The sequence below is a fragment of the Microtus ochrogaster genome, unplaced genomic scaffold (assembly GCF_000317375.1).
Source record: "Microtus ochrogaster isolate Prairie Vole_2 unplaced genomic scaffold, MicOch1.0 UNK7, whole genome shotgun sequence".
NCBI classification, from domain to species: Eukaryota; Metazoa; Chordata; class Mammalia; order Rodentia; family Cricetidae; genus Microtus; species Microtus ochrogaster.
The window spans coordinates 9,142,094-9,149,590 of NW_004949105.1; positions in this window are offsets into that span (position 1 = coordinate 9,142,094).

The window sequence follows — 7,497 nt, forward strand, 5'->3', positions numbered from 1 at the left end:
ACAGAGACAGAGGCAGTGATAGACAGAGAGAGAGACACAGAGAGAGACAGAGAGGGGGAGAAGGAGAGACAGAAGCAAAGAGAGACAGAGACAGAAGCAGTGATAGACAGAGAGAGAGAAACAGAGAGAGACAGAGACAGAAGCAGTGAAAGACAGAGGCAGAGATAGAGAGAGAGACAGAGACAGTGATAGAGACAGAGACAGAGGCAGTGATAGAGAAAGAGACAGAGATAGAGGCAAAGAGAGAGACAGAGAGACAGACAGAGACAGAGAGATATTTGAGAACAGCATAGACTTTTTAAACATCAAAGCCCCAGTGACACACCTCCTCCAGCAAGACCCCTCCTAGTCCTTCTCAGTTTCTACTAACCAAGCACCAAGCATTCAAATACATGCACCAGTAGAAGCCATATCATCCAAACCACCACACTTATGTTAACACATGAACGGCAAGTATACATTATACAAAAATCTGCAGATGTTAAAACGTGAATGGCCAATGTACAATATACAAAAATCTGCATTTCAAATTTTATTTATATATTTATTATTTATTGTTGGGTAGTGGTGGCACACATCCTTACTCCCAGCACTTGGAAGGCAGAGGAAGGCAGATCTTTGTGAGTTCAAGGCCAGTCTGGTCTACAGAGGTAGTTTCAGGATAGGCTCCAAAGCTACAGAGAAACCCTGTCTCAAAAAAAAAAAGAAAAATAAATATAGTTTTTATGCATTATTTTTATATTTATTATTTATTATAGAATAGATGGAAGACAAGCTGGGCATTGTGGCACTCACCTTTAATCAAGTGGGAGGCAGAAGTAGGACTATATAGTGAAACCCTGCCTCAAAAAAAAATTGATGGAAAGCTATTGCAAGTAAATAAGTATAATTAGTCCCTATGGTTAGGGTGTATAGATAAGGAAAAGGTTGATTGAGACATCTTTCATTCACTTGTTCAAAGAAGCCAGAGGCTTCTACTATGAATAGAGTATGACTGTGGCCACAGTGATGAGCAAGTAAGCAAGATAGAAAATCATCTCTGAGGGGTAGGAACATTGCTGTCACTGCCTGACCTGGTTCACAGGCTTTTGGAAATTGGCTAATGATAGGAGAATAGAGGAGTCAGAGCTGTGGGCTTGAGAACCCCTAGAGCGCATAATGAGCCATCCTGGAGGGAATTCAGCAGACTAGAATGCCAGCAGAAATGTGCACAGTTAAGTCTGTGCACATGAGGTTTTGTAGGAGGGAAAAGACTGTTGGGAACTGTATTCGATGCCAACAGTGTTACTTTCTGACGAAGAACCTGCCCATGTCCTGGAAGCTGCAGAGATGCTGAAGTAAAGCTCACTGACTGATTTGTTTGGTGGAGGAGATTCAAGACAATCAAGTGCTGTGGGATAATCCTTCTGTATGCTGTGAATATATATTACTCTCATTGGTTAAGAATAACGCTGTTTGGCCTATAGCAAGGCAGAATAAGGCTAGGCGGGAAAGCCAAACTGAAAATACAGAGAGGAAGAGGGGCGGAGTCAGAGAGACCAGCCAGCCTCTGGGGAAACAGAATGCTGGAGGACATGAGCCATGTGGCAAAATGTAGATGAACAGAAATAGGCTAATTTAAGTTGTGAGAGCTAGTTAGTAATAAGCCTGAGCTGTAGGCTGAGCACTTTGCAATTACTATAAGCTTTTGTATGTTTATTTGAGACCAGGCAGTTGGGACAAAAGAAAAACTTTACCTCTGTTTACAGCCTAGTACTCAGGAGGTGGCAAGGCTAATGTTCACTGTGCTGAGAAAGCTTTATAGTGAGGGTTAAAAATCAGGAAAATGTGAAAAATAATGTATTTAGCCATTGACATGGCTAAAGTTGCAGACAGGTTGGGTGCTGATGGCTGTATTTTGGCCCTATTAAAGAGATACTATCCAGCTTGCCATAGGAAAAGTACCTTGAGAGCAAGACCCATTCATCAAAGGCCGCCACAGGGTTTCTGTGCCTGAAAGCAATTGCCTGAGGAAGCATTTTTCTAGGCCCAGCCAGATAGATGCATAGCAGCCACCGTCAAATTACATGTTTTGCCAGCAGCAGAAGTTGGCAGCATTCTTCGAATGGTATGACAGTTGAAAGCATGCAAGATACAAAAACCAACGAGATCACGAAGGTTTTCTACCAGGCTCTAGAAAGCTGCTGAAGTCAGGCAACACGCAGCATGGTTAGATTTTCTACACAGATCTCCTGACTGGTCTGTGTATGAGGCTGGAGCAGTGAAGCAACACTGAGTAGAGACTCCAGGGTGCCGGAGATGCCAGGCACATGAGATGGATTTTGGAAGGAAAGCTGTGAGCACGTAGCAGATATGGCCTAAGAAAGATCACATATACTGCACGCAACAGAGCAGGAAGGGCGGGAGCACTCAAGAGCATAGATGATGTCATCATGCACTGGACCTGGGTTTGCCCTTTGCCCTGATGGGTTTTGGCTTTGCTTTGGTCCAGTATTTCCATGCTGTGCTCCCATGCTTCCCTTTTGGAATGGCTGTGTGTCTTCCATGTCCTTTTATATTGGAAATATCTATCTTAGTTTTTGGTCTCACAGGTAAGAGATTGCCTTGAGTTTCAGAACAGATTTTGAACATAGACATCTGAGTAATATTGGAATTAAGACTTGGAAGACTCATGGATTTGAGGTCAATGACTTTGGCATTATAAAATGGCATCAGCCTTTGGACATTGTTATACATTAAAATGATGTGTCTGGGTGCCACACGACCATCTTCATTCTCAGCTTGACTGGACTTGGGGTCATCTAGGAGAAACAGTCTTGAGCATGTCTTGGAGGGCCTTTCACAAAGCATCGTTGGCATTATCCCATGGTTGGGGGTGGGTGTCCAAAGTTAATAAAAAGAAAGAGGAATAAGAATATAAAATAAATAGAACTAATAAGCAAAATAATGCTAGCCTGGAATCCCATAGCGACAGTCTGATTTTAACCTATCAACAGTTACGGTGTCCAATCTAATAGCTGTCTCTGTTTATTGATCTTCACCCAGGTGATTGTTGGGGAAAACATTAGAAAATGTGAACTAGAAAACATAAATTTCTTAGGCAAAGAGATGATTTCTCTTGGATATTTTAATATTGTCTCTAAGGGTAAGTTTGCTTTGACATACTAGGAAAGGTTTTCTTTAAAAAGCTATCTTTTTTTTTCTTCTTCTTCTTCAAATATTTACTTTGTGTTGTATTCCAAAGGCCCTAGTTTTACTGCATCAGAGTCCTTTAGGGCATCCTGAAAAGTCATTTTTCCTGTCTTTTTGGTCCATGTTGGCCCCAACTATTGGCAAAATATGCTTTTCCTTGTAATGGTAGCTTAGCATTCAAAGTTACTTCATCAGTTAGGAATCAAAGGAGATGCGAAAGGCACCTAGAATAGAATTGTCATGTTCAATGCTAAAACAGTTAGGACTTAGAGTAACAGTGTTTCGTACTGAGGAGAATGTGTTGTCTTCAGTCTGTTTCCCAAGAGGAGACCAGGAGGTCATTAGCAGAAGCCCAGGGATGTTCTGGCCTGGTCTCCTGTGGAATCAGGGAACATTAGCATATACCTGCTCCAAAGGCAGAATTCACGTCACAGCCAGAGAACTCCTGGTTCTGGGCACTAGGTGAGCCTCGAATTCATATGTGGGCTACAGTCTGCCCAAAGTGTCCATTCATTGCTTTCTCTACCACAGGAGACTGTACATCGCTCATCTAATGGAGAACAAATTTGCCATGAAAAAAAAAAAAAAACCACCCAGGAGTATGAGACTCTTCCTTGTCAATGACCACTTTAAAAACAAAGCCAAACTTGTAACACTCTCCTAAACGATACAAATGCTGGGATATAAGATGACACCTTGTAAGAAACAGTTGATATTTTCCATTATGAGACTGAACATTTTGTAGGGATAAATACTTGTCTGAAAGACTAATCTTAAGATCTTTAGATTACAGCAAATGATAGTGAAATAGGAGATATTTTTAAAAAGCTATTTTGTTTATAAATATTAGAAAAATGTACTTAAAAACCTAATTCTTTAAGAAAGTTAATTAGTTAATTCCTTTAAAAAATTGGCTCTTTTTGCTCCACAAGAGTCTTAGCAAATTTTGTCATGATCCACAGAGTTTCAAAGATGATACCTAATTTTATTTTAACAGAAAATAAAATACTTGCGTATGGAGCCATTTTTGAGAACATTTTAATAAGAAATTGATTTCTTTTAGGTATGCCTTGATTTATTTTTTCTTTGAAATGCAAGTTTAAATTTCTTTCTGTAGTTGAGAAGAAATCTTGCTGTAAAAGTGAGAAACGATTTTTAAATGCAGCCAAGTAATGGGTGAAAACTGGGTCCTTCCTGACTGGGGGAAGTCCCCTGTCTTCTGCCCCCAAATTCAATTCTTCCTTTCTTGGAAAAGTGCCCTCCAGGGTCTGGTGATGTGAGGCAGATAGCAGATAGTCTTTAAAGTTCTGAACGACATCACTAGGTTTTCCTCTTTGTTACCTTCCTTTCCTTTCCTTTCCTTTCCCTTCCCTTCCCTTCCCTTCTCTTCTCTTCTCTTCTCTTCTCTTCTCTTCTCTTCTCTTCTCTTCTCTTCTCTTCTCTTCTCTTCTCTTCTCTTCTCTTCTCTTCTCTTTCTCTCTCTCTCTCTCTCTTTCTTCCATTCTCTTTTTTTTTTTTAACTCTGAATAAAGTAAAACAGATCCCCCAAAAAGGAAAACTAAACGAATCACAATAACAAACACAACTTTTGCACTATTCAAGGAGTTTCCTACTGGTGAATGGCCTGGAATGACCATTTGCATTAGAATGAAGACTCTCCGGTGGTTATTTTTTTTTTTTTTTTAACAGTGTTAAAAATCACAGCATTTCCTCCAAGGAAAAGTAGGGTAGGGCTTGAGAAATCACCACAGTTTGCAGCACTTGGCCTTTACTTTCTGTGTGAACCAGCCTCTTAGAATCAGGAAAGAAAGGAGTCACACACACACACACACACACACACACACACACACACACACACACACAGAAAGAGAGAGAGAGAGAGCGCGCGCGCCACATAGTCACATGACTCTTGAAGTTCAGAATTTACAGTGTGAGCATCAGATGCCCTGTGGGTGCTCCCTGAAGATATTAAAATGAATACCCATCATCTATTGTGGAGACCCTGCTTCTTGATCCAAGCTCTATTATTTCCTTGTCGTTGTGTGTCTAATAACAGAATGTTCGTCATTTCCATCTTTTGGAACTATAAACTCAATGACACTGACTGCATTCACAATGTCTAATCACTACCGTCACAATCTGCAATGTTTTTCTCACTGCTGTGATAATATGGGCAGAAGAAACAGCTGGGGAGAAAGGACTTACTTTGATGGTTTGAAGGTCCAGTTCCTCATGGAGGAGAGGTCATGGCAGCTGAGGAGGCTGGCCCACGAGAGTGGGGTGCCTAAAGCAGCTTATACTTCAGGGGATCAGGAGGCAGATGGGGCTAGAGGTGAGGCTGGACTTATAACTCTTACGGCCCACCTTCTAAACTTCTTTCACCCCCTTAAAGTGTCCATAACCTTTTCAAACGCTTTTACCAACTGGGCCAAGTGTTTAAACACATGAGCCCAGAGGCAGGGGGAGAGGGGAGGGTAGAAGGGTGGGGGTGAGATGTGTGTATGATGGATTTCACATTCAAATGAAACAGCACCTTCATCCTTCCTTGTTTTAAATAGAAACCTGGTAACTATTCCTACTGTTTTATTCTCTGTCTTTCTATGTTTATTTTAGGAACCTCATGCAAACAGGGCTAGACCTTGGTGTCTGTATTATCTTGTATAATATTTTTAATATTTAACAATATTATACATATATCAAGATTTTGTTCCATTGGATGGCCAAATATTCTCCGCTGTATATGTTTGCCACATGTTCATTATCTTTTGCCACTTGGGTTGTTTCTTTATCTAGTTATTTTGCATAATTCTGCCATGACTATGGGTATTAAAATACCCATGGACCTGCTTTTTTTTTTCTTTTGAATGGATTCCTAGGAGTGGAGATATTAGATGATATGGTAACAAAGTTTTTTTCTACAGAGGCTGTACGTGTGTGGGTGTGTTGTGTGTGTTATGTGTGTCTGTGCTTGCACGCACGTGCCCATGCAATGGAGATGGAGATCCAGAAAGAGTGTGGTCAATCTCCACAGTGCACTCTATCTTTTTCCAAGAGTGCAATCATTTTATTTCCCCCAACTACGTCTTATTTATCATGCTGATGATAATGGGAATATGCTCTGATTGGAGCTGAATCTCTCATTTTCTGGGAAATTCATTTAGATTGTTGCCTAGATAAAAATGATTTCAATTAGATTGCTCTACGGAGGCCGTCTGACGCAAATGCTCGATTGTCTGCAGCTCAGAGCTTCCTAGGCAGACTTTCCCTGCTCTCCTATGTCTATTTTCCTCTTTGCTCCACTAGCAAAGGGATTATTCTCCATTTTCTGCAAACTCAGACTGAAACCTTGTTCATAGAATTTCTTGCCATGCCCTCAACCTCTGGGTTTGAACTCCTGTCATGTTTCTAGCTCCAACCCCGCAGGTGTGCAGAGCTGAAAGTGATCCCTACCTCTCCTAGCTCACACTTTGCCCTGCTTGGTCTTGCTCTGACTTGTACCTGGAAACGCATTGCCTCATCAATATTTGTTTGGCTTTTTAAACCTGGGATTTCATGCTGCCTCCTTCATAGACTCTTTTGTTCTAGCCGTGTTCGACTTCCCCCTCCTTACTCAGCCCCCTCCGTGCCCCTGGGATGCTGAGCTGTTGTACTGTAGATGGTTTCTGTCCTGTAGCTTTAGCCGGGGAGGCTCTAGGGAGCCCTGTCAGAAGTCTGGAGGAAGGTGAGGAGCTCAGTCCTCTGCTCCTGGAGTGAGGTCACTGTGTGTTCCTGTCACCTTTGACTGCTGCCTGCTGCTTCTCTCTGGGGCGCCATCCTCCCCGGTTCCCAGCTTACCCTCTCTCTGTTTGTTCCTTTGACCTGAAGGTGGTAACAGCTCCCGCCGACACTGACTCCAGGTGGCCTTGTTATGGTTTCCCCAGACTCCAGCCTCGACTTACGGAAGTCCCTCCCTCTGCAAACAGTCTTGCTTCAAATTCTCTAATTCCCGTCCACAGCTTGCTTCCTGTGGAACATTTCTGTACAGAGAGACCTTATGCCCTACCGTGCAGAGGACCCAGCCTCATCCCAGTCCCTGAAGTAGCTTGTAATTACTTTAGGGAACTGACATGCATGTCAGACTTGGGATAAAAATTAATGCATATACTTTTATTCCATTTTTAGTTTGTTGATTTCTTATGGGAGGGAGTTGTATTTTATTTTATTTTTTCCTTGTGTTTCTTCCTTTGAAAAAAAAATATATATATATATTGGTTTTTCAAGACAGGGTTTCTCTGTGGCTTTGGAGCCTGTCCTGGAACTAGCTCT